At 39.6% G+C, this 23,389-nt stretch overlaps 1 pseudogene; it reads right to left on the bottom strand.

Moving 5' to 3' along the window:
- Nucleotides 1-255: 255 nt before the first annotated feature.
- LOC125095567 (60S ribosomal protein L27a-like) lies at nt 256-3,956 on the bottom strand (annotated as a pseudogene).
- Nucleotides 3,957-23,389: the final 19,433 nt, after the last annotated feature.

Consider the following 23,389-nt stretch of genomic DNA (forward strand, 5'->3'; position numbering starts at 1 on the left):
ACACCCATTGTGGGGTCAAATTCAAAACCCCAAGGTCAAGAGTTGACGCTCTTCTGCCTGAGCCCCCCTCACTACACATCTAAATTGGCTTCCTACCCATCACACAAAGCAAAGCTCAATACAAAGTCACATAACAAACAGGGAAGAGCAAGGGCTAGGAAGTTAACCAAATGTGAAGTGGGTCCTGCGTGCATGGTGGAGGTGAGGCCTCAGTTCTGCATCCTGGACGGCTCTCGCACTTACTGCTGCTTCTGTTCAAACCGTGGAGGGTCTCTTCTGCTCAGAGATCACTTGGGCGGAGCCCCCAGTGGCAGTTGCCTTTCTGATGTGGTCGGAAGTGAAAGGATCCACATCTGGAGAGTCTGACAGTGTGCTGCAGAAGTTCTCCCTCTTTGAAGGAGTTTTGTCAGTCTTGGGCCTTTGCAGGCCTCTTGTGGTTCTGTGCGTTGTTCTGGGCATCTTCAGCCTGGGCTGGTTTTGGAGATATCTGGTCTTAGCCACAATGCCCTTGGCAGCTTGCACCGATGCCTGACATGAGAGTGACACCATCTTGCTATCTATAGCAGCAAAGCAAATCCCCTAAAGTTGCACAGTCCCTATCAGGCATTCCCTCTCTGGTCACTCCACCACCCGAGGGCTTTGCTGACTCCTCTCACCTCCTCCCAGGTTTTTCCATCTTGCTGATTTCCCCTTCCTCCTTCACTCTGACCTTTCCTCATTCCACTGAGAGGGGAAAAAAAACAAGAAATCTCTCCCTTTGAGCTTCCCTGTCCTCACGCCGTGTTGCCGGCTGACACCGTGCTGTATGCCAAGGTGGGAACAACCACACAAGCACATTTTCCTGAATAAAGACAGTCTCTCCTGAGGAGAAATTCTGATGCCAGCTATTAAAGTCCTACAAAAAATTTAACCTCATTATACCTACAATGACAAATGAGGATTATAACAAAATGTATTTTTTCCTCTTCCTCCTCACCTTCTCCTGTACCTCAAGTTCTCTGCCTCCACTAACTTGTACACTCTTCCTACTTTCTTTTTTCTAGGCGGCAGTCTTTTTATTTTGGGTGATTGGGGTCCTCTCTCTATCTCCCTCCTTCCTTCCTTCTCTATCTCCTCTTCCCCTTTCCTGTCTCCCTTCTCTCTGTGGTGCTGAGAAGAGAGCTATGAAATTCCCCCTGCCAGCAAAAGTCACTTAAGACTCGGTGTCCTTTAAAGTGGTCCCTGGAAGCAACTAATATTCATTACTTATTAATGACTTCTTGCCCAACATGATGTGAGTTTTATATTCACAAGCATCCTCTTATTTAATCATTTCTATAATCATGCGAGAGAGGTATAATTATCCCCATCTGAATATATGTGAGAACACAAGATGGAACCCAAATGGGAAAATGGTTCTAAGACAGTACAGCAAAATCAAGGCAAAATAAGGATTTGAAACCCACTGTCTCCAGGCATTTGAAAGTAAGTTCATATGATTCCTAACGACTTTCTACTATTTCAGCTTCTCTTCCAATTTTTTTCCTCGGTCTTTTGCCCTAGTGAAAGAAGAATTGTAGCTGTGTGAATGTGAGCAAAACCACCAGCATGTCATCTCTGGAATTACTATTAAAATTTAAATCCTTGAACAAACATGCCTCATATTAATGATCCTTTTTATGCATTTTTCTGCACCAAAATCACACAAAGCACCTAACCAGTTTATCTTTGCTTTTCCCTTTTCTAAGGCTTTCCTAGAGTGTATCTTCTGTTACTCAGTTCAGACTTCTTCCTCTCAGCTTTCACACCTATTCTCAATATATCTTTAAAAAACTATAGTATTAGGTCCTCCAGAGAAACAGAACCAATATGATGCAGGGAAACACACAGATAGATCAAAAACAAGAAAGGTTTATGTTAAGGAATTAGCTTACATGATTTTAGGGGGGGTAGCAAAGGCAAAATCTGCCAAGGAGGCTGGCAGGCTGGAGACCCAGGAAGGAGTGTCTTTTCTGGGGATCTCATCCTATTTTCTCTTAAGATCTTCAACTGATTGAATGTTTTCTCTGAAGATTTTCAACCTACGGGGCATCTGGATGGCTCAGTGGGTTAAAGCCTCTGCCTTCAGTTCAGGTCATGATCTCGGGGTCCTGGGATCGAGCCCCTCTCTGCTCAGTGGGGAGCCTGCTTCCTCCTCTCTCTCTGCCTGCCTCGTTGCATACTTGTGATCTCTATCAAATAAATAAATAAATCTTAAAAAAAAATTTTTTTAACCTCCATTATGGAGGGTTATTTGCTTGACTCAAAGTCTACTGACTTAAATATTAGGCTCATCTGACAAATTTCTTCACAGAAGCATCTAGAATACTGTTGAACCAATTAGCTGGGTACTGTGGCCTCACCAAGTTGACACATAAAATTAACCGCAACAAGCTACTTACCCCTGAGCTGCTGCTTTTACTCAGGTTACAGGAAAAAAAAAAAAGAAGAAGAAGAAGAAAAAAAGTAGAAAAAAGAAAAAAGTCCTGAAACATCCATACCAGATTCATCGCAACGAGAGAGGATTTGTCACCCTGGGCAGTGGGGAAGGGGGAGAGACTTACTTTTTTGGTAGTATCATTCTGCATTGCTCGTTTTTTTTTTTAAAGAATGCATTGGGATTAACATTAGTTATATTTTCAAATTAGTTTTGAGTCAAAATAACGCATACATATCGTTAAGATAAAATAATACTACAAAGCTAATGGGGAATTTCATAGGCCTCTGTTCTACCCCCCCCCCCCCCACCCCATTCCTGGTTCCCACAGACATTGACTTTTAACTCTTTCGTTCTGGTTTTGAACTCTGTTTCCAATAACACATTTATACTGCTATTTCTTGGCTTTCCAGTTTGAGACATTATCTCCTGACAGGACGTTCTATCGTGGAACATGGAGTTTACCGTCACCCTCCTGCAGGCCCTCTCCGGGTTTCCCTCATTTCATTCTCCCAGACCACGTCACATTTGGCTTAACTATCTCTTCAGTGTTACAGTATTATGGCAGCTTAAGTCTTCCACAGCAAAGCACTATAATAGTGTATGATTACATTTCCTTTCTTATACAACTTTTCTCCCCTGAGAATTCCCTAATTGTATATGGTTTACTTTTCTGTGTTCTTACTGTTAACTCATTTTCGAACTGTTCGGTAGATCTCTAAAACTCTTTCTAGAATTTAGCATGTAGCTAACAGATCAGTTTCCATTCTCCCTTCAAAATCCATACTCCTGGACTCTGTCTTCCATTCTAGTCTGAATCATATACTACTTTTCATTTAATAATTTCTTCCTCATTCATTTTATCTGAATTAGTTTTCTGGAACTCTTATTAATGGATATGGGAACTCCTCTCTTGTTTGTTTTTGTTTTGTTATTTCTTTTCTGTTAATTTCAGGGTTTTTCTGTTTGTTTTTTTCTTTTCTTTTTTTTCTTTTCTTTTTTTAGAAATGCACTTGTTACCATTTAATGAACCTCCCTCCGTGGGGCTTCGAGCTACCAGGACACAGTGCATCCTCCCTCCACACAAACACACACCCCTAATCTTCTCAGCTCTTCTACTGAAGAATGTGGCCTTCATGACTACAGGTTGTTTGGGGAGCCATCTCTCCCCTAAAACTCTGCAGTAGCCTGATCACACCACCTCGGTGATAGGTGCAGCTCCAGTCTTGGTTTTGGCAGCATTTACCTGCATCTCTCTGCTGACTGAGGGCCACAGTTTATCAAGGTTGGCAGTTTGGCAGATGCTCTGGTTCCTCTTTCAGTGGTAATGACTCATACTGGCTTTTCTAAAGTAACCCTGGTGATAGTCATTGAAGTTGATCCTGTGGTGACGCCCGCCACCAACATTACCCCGGCCTGCTTGGTGCTTCCTGTGTTTGCCAATGAGTCCCTGGCTCACGTTGCCCCGATGTTTCCAGGTCTTCCTCAGTCGGAATGGCATGTCGGGATCCCAGAGGCAAAGCTGTTTTTATTTTCCGAGAGTCTTCCACATTACCTCCCGACTATTGTTGAATCTTTTATATCTGTTATATTTTTTAGTTTTCAGGAGCTCTTTATTACTCTCTGTATGTTCCTTTCTTTTTCTGGTATCCTCTTCATGAATGCACTGTCTTCTCTCTCTCCTTGCATTCTTCTTACTGCAGTGCTTACTGCCTTGTCCTGATTCTTCAAAACTCTACCATTCCCGTTTATTTGCTTTGGTTTCTGTCTTTCACATCAGAAGCTTTCCTTAAATGCCTCGTGCTTCTTGACTCTTCATATTTAAGAGTCAGTCACTAAAAAGCTGATGGAAAATTTTTTTGTGTGTGGTTGTGCTTTTTGATGGTGTGGGTTTCACCAGAGGATGATCAGGATTTTCAATGGTAAAAACTGGTGAAAGGGCCAGTATATGTAGGATTTTTCTTTTGGGTTTAGTTTACTAATCGAAAGAACCTTCCAGTTCAGTGTAGGAGGATAATCTTGCTTGCCAGCATCTGAGTACAGAGTGGAGCATGGTGATGTTGGGGGTGGGGTGGGGTGAGGAATGGACTGTTGCTACTGTTGTTAGGCAAATACTTTATTTAGTATCCCTATTTTCCATAGATATCTCACCCTTTCTTTATTTGTTGTTGTCCTGGATGCACTTATAGTATGTGAATAGTGGAAGGTTTGTACAGGGTGGTGGTGGGAGTCTAGGTGTCTAATTGCCAGTTGGACAAACTGAACTTTCAATACTATATACCCAGGCTTCTGCCTTCAGAGGTACCAGATGCTTTTAGTTCTGAGGCCTTCCCATAGGCAAAAAAATATATATATGTGTGTATATATATATATATATATATATATATAGACAATGAATTCAGTTACACTGAAAAGAAATTAAAAAAAAAAAATCTCCAGGCCCAGAAGCCTTTATTTATTTATTTATTTTAATTTATTTTCAGTGTTCCAGAATTCATTGTTTATGCACCATACCCAGGGCTCTGTGCAATACGTGCCCTTCTTAATACCCACCACCAGACTCAATCAACCTCCCATCTTGCTCCCCACCAAAACCCTCAGTTTGTTTCTCAGAGTTCACATTCTCTCATGGTTCATCTCCCCCTCCAATTTCCCCCAGCTCCCCTTCTCCTCTCTATCTCCCCATGTCCTCTGTGTTATTTCTTATACTCCACAAGTAAGAGAAACCATATGATAACTGGCTCTCTCTGCTTGACTTATTTCACTTAGCATAATCTCTTCCAGTCCCATCCATGTTGATACAAAATTTGGGTATTCATCTTTTCTGATGGAAGCATAATACTCCATAGTATATATGGACCACATCGTCTTTATCCATTCGTCCATTGAAGGGCATCTTAGTTCTTTCCACATTTTGGCGACAGTGGCCGTTGCTGCTAAGAACATTGGGGTAGAGATGGTCCTCCTTTTTTTTTTTTTTTTTTTTTAAAGGTTTTACTTATTTATTTGACAGAGAGAGATCACAAGTAGGCAGAGAGGCAGGCAGAGAGAGAAGGGAAGCAGGCTCCCCACTGAGCAGAGAGCCCAATGCGGGGCTCGATCCCAGGACCCTAGGATCATGACCTGAGCTGAAGGCAGAGGCTTTAATCCACTGAGCTACCCAGATGCCCTGAGATTGTCCTTCTTTTCACTACATCTGTATCTCTGGGGTAAATACCCAGTAGTGCAATTGCAGGGTCATAGGGAAACTCTATTTTTAATTTCTTAAGGAATCTCCACACTGTTTTCCAAAGTGGCTGCATCAACTTGCATTCCCACCAGCAGTATAAGAGGGTTCCCCTTTTTCCACATCCTCTCCAACACATGTTGTTTACTGTCTTATTAATTTTGGTCATTCTAACTGGCATAAGGTGGTATCTCAGTGTGGTTTTGATTTGAATCTCCCTGATGGCTAACGATGATGAACATTTTTTCATATGTCTGTTAGCCATTTGTATGTCTTCTTTGTAGAAGTGTCTGTTCATGTCTTCTGCCCATTTTTTAATTTGATTATCCGTTTTGTGTTGTTGAATTTGAGTAGTTCTTTATAGATTTTGGATATCAGCCCTTCGTGTGTACTATCATTTGTGAATATCTTTTCCCATTCTGTGGGTTGCCTCTTTGTTGAGGCAGGAATCCATCAGAATCCTAGAGGAGAACATAGGCAGTAACCTCTTCAACATCGGCCACAGCAACTTTTTTCGAGATGTGTCTCCAAAGGCAAAGAAAACAAAAGCGAAAATGAACTTTTGGGACTTCATCAAAATCAGAAGCTTCTGCACAGCGAAGCAAACAGCAAAACAAAGAGGCAGCACAGATACCTTTACAAGAAAATTCTACTGAATGTGTAAAGAAAAAACTCATGCCAATTCTATACAGTGTCTTCCAGAAAAGCGGAGATGAGGGAGTAATTCCAATTTATTTATATAAAGCTAGTAATAACCTGATAATAAAACAGTGACAAGACAACAGCAACAACAACCAAACTACAGATGACTAACCTTCATGAATATAGATGCAAAAATGCTTAACAATAAATATTAAATGAAACAGAAATATCTAAACAGAATTCATGACCAAATGGATTTCATTCCAGGTATGCAAGCCTGCTTCAATATATGAAAATCAGTCAATATAGCCCACTATATTGACAGACTAAAGAAGAAAAAAAATCACATCATATCAATTGATGCAGAAAAAGCACTGGACAAAATGTAACAACCATTCATGATTAAAAATCTCAGAAAAAGAGAAATAGAGAACTTCCTTAGCTTGATAAAGATAACCCATAAAACAACTACACTTAACATCATTCTTAATGATGAAAGATTGAATGCTTTCCCTCTAAGAGCAAAGCAAGGATATCCACATATACCATTCTTTTTTTTTTTTTTTTAATTTATTTATTTGACAGATGGAGATCACAAGTAGGCAGAGAAGCAGGCAGAGAGAGAGGAGGAAGCAGGCTCCCCGCTGAGCAGAGAGCCCGATGCGGGGCTCGATCCCAGGACTCTGGGATCATGACCTGAGCCGAAGGCAGAGGCTTTAACCCACTGAGCCACCCAGGTGCCCCCACACATACCATTCTTATTCAACTAGTTCCAGCCTGTACATTAAGACAAGAAAAGGAAATTTAAAAAGGAATGCAAGTTGGAAAAGAATAAAGCTGTCCATACTTGCAGATGGCATGGTTGTTCATGAGGAAAACCCAAGGAATCTACAAAAAAACCTCTAGAACTAATAAGTTTAGTAAGGTCCACAAGATATAAGACAAACATAAAAAAATAGATTTCTATGTATTGACAAATGAAACTATGGACATAGAAATTCAAAATACAGTATGTAAAACCACTCACAGGGGCGCCTGGGTGGCTCAGTTGATTAAGCATCTGCCTTCAGGTCATGATCCTAGGGTCCTGGGATTGGCCCCACGTCAGGAGCCTGCTTTTCCCTCTTCCTCAGCTTTTCCCCTTACTAGTGCTCTCTCTGGTTCTCTCTCTCTCAAAAAAATAAAATCTTAAAAAATAAATAAATGAAATCACTCACAAAAAGAAAGAAACACATAAATCTAACCAAACATGGGGGATCTGTATGGTGAAAACTACGCACTGATGAAAGAAATCAAAGATCTATATAAATGCAAAGCCATACCATATTAACAGATTGGCAGACTTAATGAGCAAACGTCCAGTTTTCCAAATTGATATTTGTGTTTTAACTCAATTATCGAAATCCCAGCAAGGTTATTTGTAGACATAAATATTATTCTAGAATAAATATGGAAAAGCAAAGGAACTAAAATATCTAAAACCATTTTTATTTATTTATTTATTTATTTGAGAGAGAGAGAGAGAGAGAGAATGAAAGAAAGCATGAAAGTGGAGAAGTCAGAGGGAGAAGCAGACTCACCAATGAGCAGGGAGCCCAATGTGGGACTTGATCCTGGTACTCTAGAATCATGACCTGAGCTGAAGTCAGTTGCTTAACCAACTGTGATACCCAGGTGTCCTGAGCTAAAACCATTTTGGAAAAGGAGAATAAAGTGAGAGGAATTTGTGTACCCGATTTCAAGACATTATATAGCTATGGTAATCGAGACTGCGGTACTGGCTGAGGAACAGAACCTAGAAATAGATTCACAGAAATATGCCCAACTAGTTTTGGACAAATGGGCACAAGCAGTTCAATGGAGGGAAGATAATGTTGTTAAAAAAACAAAGGATGGGGCGCCTGAGTGGCTCAGTGGGTTAAGCCGCTGCCTTCCGCTCGGGTCATGATCTCGGGGTCCTGGGATTGAGTCCCGCATCGGGCTCTCTGCTCAGCGGGGAGCCTGCTTCCCTCTCTCTCTCTCTCTCTCTCTCTCTGCCTGCCTCTCCATCTACTTGTGATCTCTCTCTGTCAAATAAATAAATAAAAATAAATAAATTAAAAAAAAAAGAAAGGATGCTAGAACAACTGAACATCTATCTGTAGGCCAAAAATTGAAATTTGAATTAAATATTTTTACAAAAAACACTTTATAGAAAAATTAAATTGGAGAATGTACTTAAACCATAGACCTCTAAAACTCATAGATTTTGTTTTGTTTTGTTTTTTTTAAGATTTTATTTATTTATTTGACAGAGATCACAAGTAGGCAGAGAGAGAGGGAAGCAGGCTGCCCGCTGAGCAGAGAGCCCAATGCGGGGCTCGATCCCAGGACCCTGAGATCATGACCCGAGCTGAAGGCAGAAGCTTTAACCCACTGAGCCACCCAGGCACCCCTAAAACTTATAGGTTAAAAAAATGCAAGAAAATTTGGAATATAGAGCTAGGCAAAGTGTTCTTTTTTTTTTTTTTAATATTTTATTTATTTGACAGAAAGAGATCACAAGTAGGCAGAGAGACAGACTGGGGCGGGGGGGAAGCAGTCCCTCCCGCTGAGCAGAGAGCTTGGCAGAGAGCCCGACGTGGGGCCCGATCCCAGGACCCGGAGATCATGACCTGAGATGAAGGCAGAAGCTTAACCCACTGAGCCACCCATGTGCCCCTAGGCAAAGTGTTCTTAAACTCAGGCAGCAACATCCCAATCCCTAAATGGAATTAGATTTCATCAAAATTAAAAAACAAATCTTTCAATCTGGGAAAAATCCTGCGAAGAGGATAAAAAGACAAGTACAGACTGGGAGAAAGTATTTACAAACATAACTGACAAATAAGTGATATGTAGAAGTGATATGTAGAATACATAAAGAACCCTCAAAAGTCAACCTTTAAAACAATCCAATATGAAAATGAACAGAAGGTGCAAAGAATCATTTCACTGAAGAGGATATACCAATGGCAAATGAGCACAGGGAAAGATGTTCTAGCTAGTTGGGAAATGCAAATTAAGACAATAGTGAGATGTCACTAGACACAGCAGTAGGTCAGCTAAAATAAAACAGTGACCATATCAAATGATGGCAAGGAGTCAGAGAAACTGAATCATGCATGCATTGCTGGGGGGAATGTAAGATGGTACAGCCATTCTGGAAAGCAGGTTGCAGTTTGTTAACAAAACGCAAAAAAAACAAGTGTGTGGGCACCTGGGTGGCTCAGTGGGTTAAAGCCTCTGCCTTCAGCTCCATCCTGGGATGGAGCCCCACATCGGGCTCTCTGCTCAGCACAGAGCCTGTTTCCCTTCCTCTCTCTCTGCCTGCCTCTCTGTCTACTTGTGATCTCCGTCTGTCAAAAAAATAAATAAAATCTTTAAAAAAAAAATAAAAAAGCAAGTGTGCAACTACAACACAACCCAACAATTGAACTCCTGGGTATTAATCCCAGAGAAAGGAAGAGTTATATTCATGCAAAAACTTGTACACACATAATTAGAGAAATTTTATTGGTAACAGCCTCAAACTAGAAGCAACCTAGATGTCGTACAGTGTGTTTTTTGTTTTTTTAAAGATTTTGTTTATTTATTTATTAGAGATCACAAGTAGGCAGAGAGGCAGGCAGAGAGAGGAGGAAGCAGGCTCCCCACTGAGCAGAGAGCCCAATGCGGGGCTTGATCCCAGGACCCTGGGATCATGACCTGAGCCGAAGGCAGAGGCTTTAACCCACTGAGCCACCCAGGCGCCCCTGTACAGTGTGTTTTTAAACAAGCCAGGGGCCATCCGTATGAAGGGATATTACTCAGCAATTAAAAGGAATGAACTATGAGCATGGACAACAGCTTGGATGAATCTCCAGAGAATTGTGTCAAGTGAAAAGAACCAGTCCTCCAAAGTTACATAGTGTGTGATTCCATTTATATAACCTTCTTGAAATGATAAAATTAAGAAATCAAGGACATATTAGTGGTTGCCAGGGGTTAAGAAGGTGGTGGGGGTTGGAGAGCCCTGGTTGTGGCCATGAAAGGGTAGCCTGAGTGGTGTTTTCCTTGACGAAAATATTCTCTATTTCAACTGTATGTCACTATCTTGATTGTGATTTTGTGCTACAGTTTTGCATTATGTTGCTATTAGGGGAAACTCGGTAAAGGGTACACAGAATCTCCTGTATTATTTCTCACAACTGCGCCTTAATGTATAAAAATCTCAAAAACGTGATTTTTTAAAAATTAAAAAACCGTGTTGAGAAGAGTATGTAAATTTAATGGAGAACTACATTTGTTATGTTGTTTTCAAGTGTCAGCACCTGTGGTAGTGAGCAGTGATGCCTTTTTTTTTTTTTTTTGGATGCATTTCTATCCAAAAGCTTTGAGGCTATACTAGACTGGTGAGAATGTCTCGCTTTGTGGTATTGTTTCTTGAACACATCTTCTTCTTCCCCATACCTTTGCCCGAACAGAACCTGTCCCTTCTGATTATTGAATATTCTAAAACATTCAGTAATACTTTTCAGTATTTCAGTATTTCAAATGTTAGGTTTACAGAATGCATTAATGCAGGGTATCTTTTACTTTCAATGGGATATAGTACCTATTTCATGCCAAGTCCAAGAAACTATTTGTAGTTTAAAGTCTAAGTATTTTACATGTTTACTTATTTAAGAACTTTCTATAGAATTTAACACCTGCAAAATTTGTACCTGTATTAGAGTTCTCCAGAAAAACAGAAATAGGGCGCGCACGCGTGTGTGTGTGTTTGTAGGTAGGTACGTAGGTGTTTGTTTATTATAAGGAATTGATTCATGTGATTATGGAGGCTGAGAAGTCCAGGGCCTCGTGTAGTTACGGTCTGAAACTGCAGGGCTATGAACTAGGAGAGCCCAGGGTATAATGTAACTGACCCCAGACCCAAGACTTGTTCTGCTCACTGCATGATGGGCCAATGAGCTGAGAGGCCAAAACAAACAAACGAACAAAAAACAACTTTATTTGGAAAGCCAGCAAACCGAGGGGATGGCTGACTGTTGTCCCAAAGAACCACCTGCCCGCTGCAGGAAATCCAAGCTGCTTTTATGTCTGAAAAAGGGGGAAAGAGGGGAGGGGTTGGAGTCAAAAGGTGACTGATGTCAGTAGACATCTGAGGAAGGTCATGCAACTTTGTTCTTGGTGACCTTTGCATGTGGGAATCTGGTCTTGTCGTTCCTGTAAATCTTAACATGGTGTAGTCATTTCTGGACGTACTTCCTTTTCTCCTTGGGCAAGGTTGGTTTTGGGTCTGGAGGCAGAAGGCTGATGTCCCAGCTCAAAGACAGGCACAGAAAATTCTTTCTTACTCAGCCTTTTATTCTATCAGGCCTTCAAGTGATTAGATGAGGGCCACCCACGCTAGGAGGGTAATTTGCTTTACTCATTAATCGTATCTAGAAACACCCTCACAGACCTACACAGAATAATATCAAACCAAATATCTGGGTACCCCACAGCCCTGTCCAGTTGTCACATAAAATTAAGCTGATAGTGACCTTTCAAATCTAGTGAATACGATGAATATCAACAAAAGAGGCAAATCAAGAGTAGAAAGTTTTTAATGAGTCATGAAAGAAAAGTCAGGCATTCCGATGCATTTCGCTTTTAGGAGGGCAGTGGGCAGAAGCAGCATGTCCTCTCCTCTCCCTGGCCTGCGCTGGGCTTCCTTCCTTTGGTGTTCCCATAAGCCCGCCCTTCGGTTTAAACTACAAAATATCTCCTTCCCACCTTGGTTTCCATTTCACCCAGTTCCCCTCTGTGGATGTAATTTTTCGGGCTTCTTTTCTGTCCTTCCAGAGAGACTGTATACTCGTTAACGAAGGCCTATTATTTTTATACAAGTGTTAGTATTCAAAACACATTGTTCTACATGTTGCTTTTCCCCACTTACCCAATACTTAGGAGATTGTTCCATAACACGATAAAGATCTATTTTATTCTTTATGTCTGTGCCATAAGTTATGCAAGCAACTCTACTGATCAGTGGTGATGCTCTCACAAATAATTATATCATCTTAGGCCAGTATATCTGTAGGTTCTATAGTGTGGGACAATTTTCTAGAAATTCACCCACCTTTTCCTTTTTTTTTTTTTTTTTAAACAGGCAATTAAGTCAACCATAGAATTTCCATGTACTTGATAAATGCAAAAAGCAAAATTGGTTTTTTAAATGATGTTTTAACTTTAGCTGATAACATTCTATGAATTTTATGAAGAAGTAGATCGTAAGACCTAGAAATTTTATGTGTATTTGTTTTTATTTCTTTTTTCTTTCCTTTTTTCTTTTTATATTCTCTTGTCTCTTTTTTTCTCCTCCCTTTCTTCTTTTCTCACTCCTTCCTTCCTTCCCTCCCTCTCCTCTTCCTTTATTTCTCCTTTTCATTTTAAAATATCCCAACAACTACTGTTTGGTTTTTATTAATGGGCCAATTGAGAGCTATGTAACCACTAGGTGGTGGTACGAGAACATAGGGAGAAGTATTTTCATAAACAGACATGGAATTAGTTTTGATTTCCTGTTCAGTTTTTAAATTGCTATACACTTGGGCCCTTAAATGCCTCCTAAGGGATGTCATTGTGATTGCTGTTTAGCAGTTGAGCCGACATAAAATTGATGTTGAGCTTTACAACAGCTGTTCTGGACCACTTTATGTTGATGTTGAGACTTCTTAAAAATGCTCATTGCTTGAAAATGTTAACTCTTCCATAGGAATCTGTTAAGTTTTCTGAGTGATTTGAAGGGCTTGCTTATATTTCTGACTGATTTACACATCTTACAATGTTACAGTGGAGACTACTTAGAATTTATAATCCTGCTTTATTTAGCTGACTAAATTTTCAGTAAAGAAATGACAGCTTCCTAGCTACTTCCTATGGAAACGACAAAAGGCATCTGCTTACTATGGTTTTACCCTATCGATGGCAATCTGGTGTTTTATTCAACTCGCAACATTGATCTTCATCTAAATGAGTTAAACATGTATTTAAAATGATTTCAGAATTTGATATAAAAGTGTCTTCTGTGTGTGGGTTAGCTTAATTAATTTTTGAATCTTGTCCCTTTTAACTGACTGAGCCACCCAGGCACCCCTCTACCTTGTTGCTTTTAATATTCTGAATCTCTGCTTAGAAATTTTGGATGGGTTAGTTCCCCTTAAATCACACACACACAAAGGAAACCAGCTTAAATATCGAAGATCTCTGCTTCCATTGAAGTCGTCTGATCGTTTGCATATACCTTCTGCTGAAATTCTGTATCACAGATTCAGTACCGAGGTGTGGTTGCAGCTACCTGGGAACATTCTGCTTGGAAGCTGGCACGTGGACACCCTCATCCTGTTTGGGTCCCTGTTGGTTCAAAGAGGCAGATAGACAATGGCTCCTCTCTGTCACAGTGTATCTTGTCAAGTGGCAAATCCTCATCTTCCTGGGAAGTAACCTTCTAACAAAGTTCCAACAGACTTGTTTTGATGGGCTGGCTGTTTTTGGACGAGCGTCGAGGCCCATCACCTCATTTCTATAGCTGTGGATAGTTGTACATATCAGTTTTACTAGAGCTTGCTGGGTTAGCCAATGAAGAAGCAAACATTTTAGCTCAATTATCTCACAGGTTTTGATGATAATAGTGCTGTCTTGCCATTTAACACTTGCGGTCTTCCTAATGAAGTTCTATGATCTGGTATCCAATCGCAGTATATTAGAACATTACACTGGAAGCTTCATGTAAGGCATTTGGGGTTTAACTAAAAGGAAAAATATTTTCTTAGTACCTGTTAACACATTAGGGGGAAAAAAAAAAGAAAATCACGGAGTCCAATTCAGTGGAAGAGCACTAATTTAAAAGAAGCCTCCTTAGATAATGAAAGTGTTACAACATTGTTCGAGGAAATAAAATCAACTACAGCCGATTCCGTGGTTTATTAGGAAAGACAGCCCATTTTGTGATCTGTAATGTTTAAATCAATTGAACGATCCTGAAATCTCTCCCCTGAAATGGCTATGACACAGCTTGCAACCTTTTGTTCAAGAGATTAAGTTTGCATCTCCTCACATTATCTCCTTATAATTGGAAAACTTTCATTTTGACAGAGAAAATGTGCCAGTATCCCTGTGAGCTTTGCCACAAGCCAATGCAGAATGCCATCTGGAGGGTGCACACCCAGGCCCCGCAACTGCCTCCTGTCGGGTTATATCTGGAACTTTGCAACAGAACAACTAATAGCATCTTAAGCTCCATTTGTCTAGCTCGCTAGTGCTCTTGGCAGAGGTCATAACCAGCAGTGGCTTTGCTGATTTGCTGCATCAAATGTAATTAGGTTAAAGCACTCACTGACAGAGGGCTCTGATAATGGCATTGAAGCCTCAGGCTTCAATTTACCCATTGTGTCCAATTGAAGTTCAGATCAACAAAGACATACCAGTTTCATCACTGGGACAACAGAACTTAATAATTTTAAAAGATGCTTATTTGAGACAACAAGGTTTTTTTTTGGTTTTTGTTTTTAGTTTTTTTGGACTTCGTAATTGTTTTCTTTTTTCTTTTTCTTTCTTTTTTTTTTTTTCCTGTTTCTTTTATTTTTTAGTCACTGGCTTCCAGTGAAGTGGTTGGTCTTTCCTTCAAGGAAAGACCGTGTCATCTGGATACAAGCCGTATGTCCCTTAAAAACCTTACCTTTGAGTCCATGATGGAAAATGATAAGCCATTTTTTCAAGTTCTATCGAACAACTTTGAACTCTGTGAAACTCAGCAGTTTCATACTCGTAAGGGGAGAGGTAACGTTATTACTGGGCCTTTAACTCTTGCTTACTGGAAAACTCCCAACAGTGCCAGAAGCCTCTTTATGAATGAGTCAGTTTCAGGTTCTGAGTAAGTTAGAGAAACCATTTCTCGGGGTTAAAGTTAGGGCAAGGCTGGGCCCAGAGCATAAGATAGGCTTTTTGCTGTTATTAAGCGCCATAAGGAAACTACGAAAGTTTTCTGTTTACCGCAGAGAAGGAACAGTTCAGGAGAAGTAAGGTTGATCAGTTTCATGCATAAATGTTGTCAAACAAGTGACCAGGGACAAACAAGGACTAACACAAGACCAACAAGTCTTGTATTAGGGAGATTTTGGGCCTGGTCTCAGCAGGAGTGTCGGATTTCCCTGGAATGGTCCTGCTCAGGATCTGGTTGAGGCTCTTTGAAGAACTTAGCAGAGGAGTTAAGTATGATGTTATATGCAAAATAATTGTGATTTGTGAAATGCCTTTTTAAAATCCACTTCTAAATTTCCTCTCACTTTTATGGGTTCTCGACTATACCTCTGATACTAGATCTTAGAAAAAAAAATCACTCTGAAATTTCCAGAGGGTGGCAGTCATTTCTGTGGACTTCATACCTCGTTGTGGAAGCTGCCTTAGTTGGAGCTTTCCAGGTAGGCTGCTTTTGATAAAAGCAGTAGGCATATGTGAGAATGAGGTTAAGTAAGTGTTTATTTGAGGATTTAATATCGCATACACTCTAGGAGTAAAGCAATTATCATGCTGTTAATTTCATATTCATGTATGGCTTATTTATTTGTTGTTTACCTCTCTGCATAATGAAGATGCCATGGAAATCTGCTTCTTCTGGTGCTCTAATTTTAAATGAAGCTAAATGTCATGTATAATTTTAAGTTACAGATTTCTAATTCCATTCTATTTTAAATACTCTGTGAGAAGCCCCTTTGTTCTTCCAGAATCTTTTTTAAGAAAAATTAAAGCATAATTGTCTAAGTAATTATAGAATAGGTAATTAATAGATTAAAGCATGAATCTGAGGCAGTATAGGCAAATTTGAACCATATAGCTATCTGCACCTTTAAGTGCATGCGTGTGTGTATGTGTATTTCTAAGATTTAAGACCTTAATTACTTTTCTGACAAATATGTAGTCAGAAAATAATATCACACTGCCTCAACTGAGAAGCTGTTTGTGTCTGGCCTACTTGTAATCTGGTGACAGTCAAGGTTTGGTGAAATGCTTACCCTCCAGGGTAAGGCTGTTGTCATCTGTTTACCTGACATGATATTTTTAAGAACCAGTCACTGCAGAATTCTCAGTTCATCTTCTGGGAATGTAAATAAAAAAGGAAAGGAAAGGGAAGGGAAAGAAAGGGGAAAGGAAAGGGGGAAGGAAAGGAGGAAGGAAAGAAAGCAAAGATATCCATGTCAAGTACATTTGAAGTCCCTCTTGAGTCTGGGAATCCACTGAAGTTACATGCCTCAGATTCAGCTTCCTGAGCTGTCCTGCTCTTCTCCGCTTAATACTAGATGCATGTCGGGAAACAAAGTGGTGTGCCATCCAAGTTCTTCTAAGTATTTTATTAATTGGGCAAGCATCACCGTGGGCCACCATATGCATAGATAAGGTCCCTCCCTACCCCTGGGTGGCTGTAGCTGTAGCCTGATTGAGAAGAGAACGTACAGATGTGAAATATTGAATAAATAATACTGCAAGTCAGTATACATTTAAATACTCCAAAGGCAGAAATTGTTGAGGAAATTCATTTCTGAAAACCCTTAACACAGTCTGCAAAGCTTGGTATGTGTCAGTTGTTCAATTTCCATTGTTATTTACAAAAGTGAAGCTTTGAATTAAGAAAAAAAAATGCACCATCTGCCTACCCATGTAATAATGCTTGGTTTTATTCCCAAGCATATCAACCACTGGCTTGGCATTTTAACTAAATGAAGCACTTTTCTCATTAGAGTGTGTCTGTGTCTACAAAGGGCCTTTTCTCCTGGTTGCTCATTTTCGTATTTTTGCCCTCTTACTCTGCCTTTTGCTGGACTTGAAGCCTTCTCTGTGTTATATAGCAAGCTTGTCAAATGACCTCTGCATTCCAGGTGCGTCATGTGCAGGCTACACCTGATGCCTCTCTTTGGCCAGTTACTTATTCCATCAATTCCTTTTTATCAACTGACTGTATAATCTGTATTATACTGAGTGCCTGTTTTCTGAGGACACACAGGGCATATACAGCCCTTTAAGGACACAAAGAAGTACACTGTGATACCCGCCCTCGACTAAATTTCAGCCAAAGGAAAAATATACATAAAAATATTCCATTTTAAGCAGAATTTTCTAAGTGCCAGAGTGAATGTTACACACTTATTCATTCAGTCAATCATTGACTCAACAAATATTTATTGAGTGTTGTGATGTGTCAAGTACAGTGTGATTCACTGGAGATATAAACATGAATAAATCATACATGGTGCCTGTCTGCTCTTTTTAGAGGAAATAGATACCCTCGTAGGGGAGAATTTTTTTACTCAAAGCATAGCCACGGATCCTCAGCTCAGGCATCCCTCAGGGGCTGGTGAGAAATGCAAGATCTCAGGCCCCATCCAGATCTATTGAATCCAGATCTGCATTTTAACCAGATGCCCAAGTGACTTGAAGTGAACTTTTAAAAGCACTGGCTACAAGGAGTATAGAATGCTCTGTACAGTGCGCCTGGGTGGCTCAGTGGGTTAAAGCCTCTGCCTTCAGCTCAGGTCATGATTCCAGGGTCCTAGGATCGAGCCCCGCATCGGGCTCTCTGCTCAGCAGGGAGCCCGCTTCCTCCTCTCTCTCTCTGCCTGCCTCGCTGCCTACCTGTGATCTCTATCTGTCAAATTAAAAAAAAAAAAACTTAAAAAAAAAAAAAGAATGCTCTGTACAGGAGTTGAAATAGGAAGGCGTCACCAAGTCTTACTAAAAGAGGAGGGAAGGCAAATTGAGGCAGGTTAAGGTCCTTTTCTTACTCTTATATAAGAATATCAGACCGGGTGACTTTGTAATATAATATATATTAAATACATAATAAACAACAGAAGTTTATTTCAAACAGTTCTGGAAGCTGGGATTCCAAGATCAAGGCACCAGGAGATATGGTGACTGATATGGGCTTGCTCCCTGGTTCATAGACCTCTGTTGTCTCTGTAACCTCACAGCGCAAAAGGAGCAATGGGACTCTCTGGGGTCTCTTTATAAGGGCACTAATCCCATTCATGAGGGGTCATCTTGCATGACCTTATCACCTCTCGAAGGCCCTCTCTTCTAATACCATCACACTGGGGAATAGGTTTCAACATCAATTTTGAGGGGACATAAACATTCTGCGATACCAGAGGGGAATAGATATAATCTGAATACGATTAAAGAAGTGAAGTTTTGGAAGCTAGCTCTTTCATGATCCTGTAATTTGTGATGATCCACAGAGAATAGAGATTGATAACATGATAATAGGAAATTCAAAACTGGGAGGGAGGAGAATGGTTTAGATTCTAGACACCAGAAGTAGGGATGGGTTGCCAATGGTGATGCAGTCCCTGGTCGTAGGAGTTTCTTATCCAGAGCCTGTGGCGGTAACTATTAATACTCTAAAAGGTGACTTTTAAATTAATTTTTTGACCTGATGTTTTTGAATCCCAAAATTATAGTGTTAGTTAATAAGTAGATACAAATCAAGGTATAGCATTTTATTTTTTTATTTTTTTAAAGATTTATTTATTTATTTGACAGAGATCACAAGTAGGCAGAGAGGCAGGCAGAGAGAGAGGAAGGGAAGCAGTCTCCCTGCTGAGCAGAGAGCCTGATGTGGGGCTTGATCGCAGGACCCTGGGATCAAGACCTGAGCCGAAGGCAGAGACTTAACCCACTGAGCCACCCAGGTGCCCCGGTATAGCATTTTATATATACCAATTTTTCTAAAACACATCTAATTTAGTAGACCTTAGGAATGGGAGAAAAAGGAGGTATTGAGATCAGTAGTTTTGCCTCTAAATTAATAGAAGGTGTTATTTAGGGGGAAAAGACTTTACATTTTTACATAAAGGTCTATCTTTATAATTCAAGCGAGGTCCTCCACAAGAGTATGCGAAATGAATTTGATCTGTAATGCCTTTCTACCATTAATTAGGTCAATTAATTAATCTACTTCAGTCATCCTTCCTTTTACCTGCCCCACCCACCCACCCAAACTCTCTGGTCTTTAACACATGAGAAAATGAAGATAGCATTATGGCAAATGCCAAGAAGGGTAATACAGGGAGGGACTGATGACCAAACCAAGTACATCTTTTTGAACTACACTGTGCCACATGGTTTCTGCCCTCATGTACGGTCTGTCCTCTACACAGGGACCCTTCCATTCTCAGTTTTGTAAGAATTTGAGGGGCTGACTCCAGTCAACCCTATGACAATCAAAAAACTTTACATTTGCTTATTGGGTTCTTAAGACCACCTCAGCAGATTATTTTGTTTCTGAGATATTTGAAAATGACATCCATATCTCATGTTTTATGGACATCTGTTACTGTGGCATTCCATGTGCTTTACACACATGACTTATCTGCACACAAACCTGAGCTGACAGGGAGAAGCCTGCAGCTCTCCAATAAATGGCAGACTCAATCAGTGAGACATAGAGCCTAGAGCAGCATGCCAGACAGAGTTGACCTTACAAAAAGCTCAGAGAACGCTATCTGAGAATTTTCAGTGCTGTTGTTTCAAATGTATCAGCAGAATGGTGAGAAATATTCTTTACTCTGAGTAGAATGTCTCAAAACAACTTTAGCCACAAACACAGAAAGCTGGAGAAATAAATGTGACTATGTAGGGGTTTGGAAGAAGAGTTTTTAAAAGGAGGTAAGGTCCATAGGTGACAGTTTTGTAGCAAATTGCAAGATTAATTGATCTAATAATTTGGAATAGTATCTTCAAAGTGAAATTATTTTATTGTAATTTAGATAGACTCTGTTTTTGGGTGAACACTCTCTACATAGCCATAGAAATGTCCCCTCATCAAATGAATTAGTAGCTATATTGAACATTAGTAAATGGATAGTGTTTAAATGGATAGTGTTTAAAGGCCAATAATACATGTCATAATTTTGAGTTCCATAGAAGGCGTGTTGCACTACAAATATGAGCTATGTGGTGGGTGAGTATTTTGCTGGTGGATGTTCTTTGATATTTAAGGTAGATTAAGATTATTATTTTACTTACAAAGATCATCTGGAGCCATATATGAAAATTACTTAGGTGGTCCATTTCTAACAAACTGTCTTAAGTCACAAGAAAGATGGAAGGAAGGGTGAATGGAAGGAAGGAAAGAGAAGGGAAGGAAAAAAGATAGTGTAACTATGAAGAACAGTTTTACACTTATGTATGAAAATTCTTGCTTATTTCCAAATGGTAGCGGCATTGGCCTTACAGTTCATTCCAAAGAGACTGTGATGGCAGCAAACAGTTGAATATACCTCTTTCAGTGCATTTGTCCAAAATAGGTTTTATTGTTTTTCAGTCAGATTTAATGCATATGAATTACTTAATTTTAACAAGCATTCAATTATAATTTCTTAATGACAGCCAACTAAATATACACATGAACTATATCTTATCATTACTGATAACAGAAGTTCTAAGGTAGATTTTTTATGTATGAGAACAAGAATTTACAACACCGTGTAATTGGAAAGTACAGAGCAAGTAAGAATATTTTTTTAATTCCTCAAAGAATCACTGCATTTTATGAAGTAATTCATTAAAATCAACAAATATAATACCATCTCCTAATATATGAAGGTAGAGTCCATTCTTTGCTAACAGAAACTCTGAAGCCATATATTTTCCCTGTCTACACTGGACATCCTTTGGCTGAGACTGTGTCAGATCTGTATTTTGTCTGTCTTTATGCTAATATTTGGTGTCAAGCTTCTTTCCCACCGTGTCAAAGTCCCACCAGTGAGAATGACTCAAAATAGTTTTCCCAGTCAAGGAGAATCAAAACACAACAGAACAAAAACCTGGGTGCTGATAGAAAGGCTGCATTGCGACTGGCTGTTGGAGTTCAGCCAGTGAAAGAGAAAAATGTGGTAGCAAAAGTGGCACCATGTGAATGATTATTGTTGGAAAAAATGTCACACATCATGTGGCCTCTGTCTGTTAATGTGATGCACTTGAGTGTAAAAATAATGGGCTCTGTCAGCCTTATTAATTATCTATGCTTGTTCTGGAAGTCGGGATTGTGAAATGCCTCCGAACCACCTGATGTAATGGGCCATTTTTGACCTTTCCATGCAAGCCTCTGCACGAGCAGTTGCAATCCCAATGGCTACCTCATCTGCAGTTAGGGATGTGGTACTGAGCGGGACTCACATAATAGCAATATTGGCCACAAGGTGATGGAATAATCAATCTTTCTATAGTGGATTTCTTTAGCCTGGTGTGACAAATTTCCTACTTAATGATACTGTTCTGATGCTGGGGGCACTTCTTGAGCTCAGGCCGCCTCTATTTGTCCATTATAGTTTAAATATACGGCATTTATTTTAATGGTAGAAGCAAATTAGTTTGTTATAATTCCTCGTGCACTTGTTTGGTGTATTCTTTAATATGGCCCTCAGAAAGCTGGGAGACAAGCTAGCCAGATAGCACTCTCACCCTAGGAACTACTAATACTTTCATGTCTGAGAATTTACTAATGGGACATTTTAAGAGGGAAATGTGTGTGGGTGAGAAGCTGTGAAGAAAGAGCTGGCCGCTGAGGGCCATTGCTTCTTTCATTCTTCAAGCAAGCTTATCTATTTTGGTGTGTGTGTATGTGTGTGTGTGTGTGTGTGTGTACATTTACACTATGAACTGCTGAAGGATAAAGAACATGTCTCTTCTTTCTGTCCTGGATCTTGGTACCATGTTAAGTACCCAATGGCTTTGTAATATGTGTTTGTGAGGGTATGGGTGTTCTAGCGAAAATATGTGAAGATTGAGATGATGATGATGTTGATGATTTATTAAGTAGACTTTAGGATCTGATCTAGCCCTATAGATTTTAATATTATGTTGACCTTTTTTTACAAAGTTTACGGGAACATTTTATTGCTAATGTCTTTTCTGTAGCTATCATGTATCTTGTACTTAAGCAATAGAGTCTTCTTAGATCATTCAGGAAGGAAAAAATCATTATGAAGGGATAAATTTGGAAACTTGATATCAAATATTCAGGTCTGCATGCTATATAAGAATTATGAAACATTCTAATTAGGTGAAAACCATTATTTATATGGCTTCTTCTCATAACTAGATTGATAACCAGATTTGGTTATGCCACCTAGATGTATGTCTCACCAATATGGAATAATTAGACAATGTACACCAACAAAACTTTTCCCTTTACTCTTTAACTGTGAAAGCTAATTGTTCAGCTTAAGTCATGGGACATTGAGGGAGTCATTTAACACACCTGAAGTGTGATTTTATTGAATAGAATAAGGGAGTTATGTTTTATGATCTCTAAGGCCATTTTTAGCTCTGAAAGGATTTGGCTCTGTGATTTTGTGTGTTTCTGAGTATGTCATAAGTGAATGATACTACACTGTTTACACCAGGGAAAGAATCATCTTCAGCTATCTGAAATGGCTCTTTTTAGTCAGTTATTCTAGATTATATAACCTATTCATTTTCTTTATAGCTTTTACCACAGCCTATAATTATCTTGTTTATTTGTTTATTCTCCTGTTTGGGGTTTGCCTCTCCGTGAGGCTGGAAACTCTCTTGTTCACATATTGATGCCCAGTGCTTAGAAAAACTGAGTGCCTGCCACATGAGGAGTCCAAGAAATATTTGCTGAATGAATGAATGAGTACATGAATTCAGCCCTGTCCCCATGGTACAGCCTCTTTACCCTTTAAAACAACTTCGCTTGGAGTTCAGTGGAATAAAGATGTGGTTGAAACTACCATTTATGTAAAATAATTACTCGAGGATACGATTGAATGTTTTGCTATATACACACACCCCATCTGCATTTTATTTATTTATGGCTTATCACTTTAGCTAATCAAAAGTGGGATTTTCATCAGTAAGTTGTTTATGTGTTTGAGCTTTTAGCAACTAAATTTAATTAGCCATTTTGTTCCTAAAATTTATGATGAACTGTCATACCTGAGTACATGATAATGTCTAGGTGCATTTTTGGATGATGTAAATAAATTTGCCTGTTAGGGGCA

The sequence above is a fragment of the Lutra lutra genome, chromosome 3 (assembly GCF_902655055.1).
Source record: "Lutra lutra chromosome 3, mLutLut1.2, whole genome shotgun sequence".
Taxonomy (NCBI): Eukaryota; Metazoa; Chordata; class Mammalia; order Carnivora; family Mustelidae; genus Lutra; species Lutra lutra.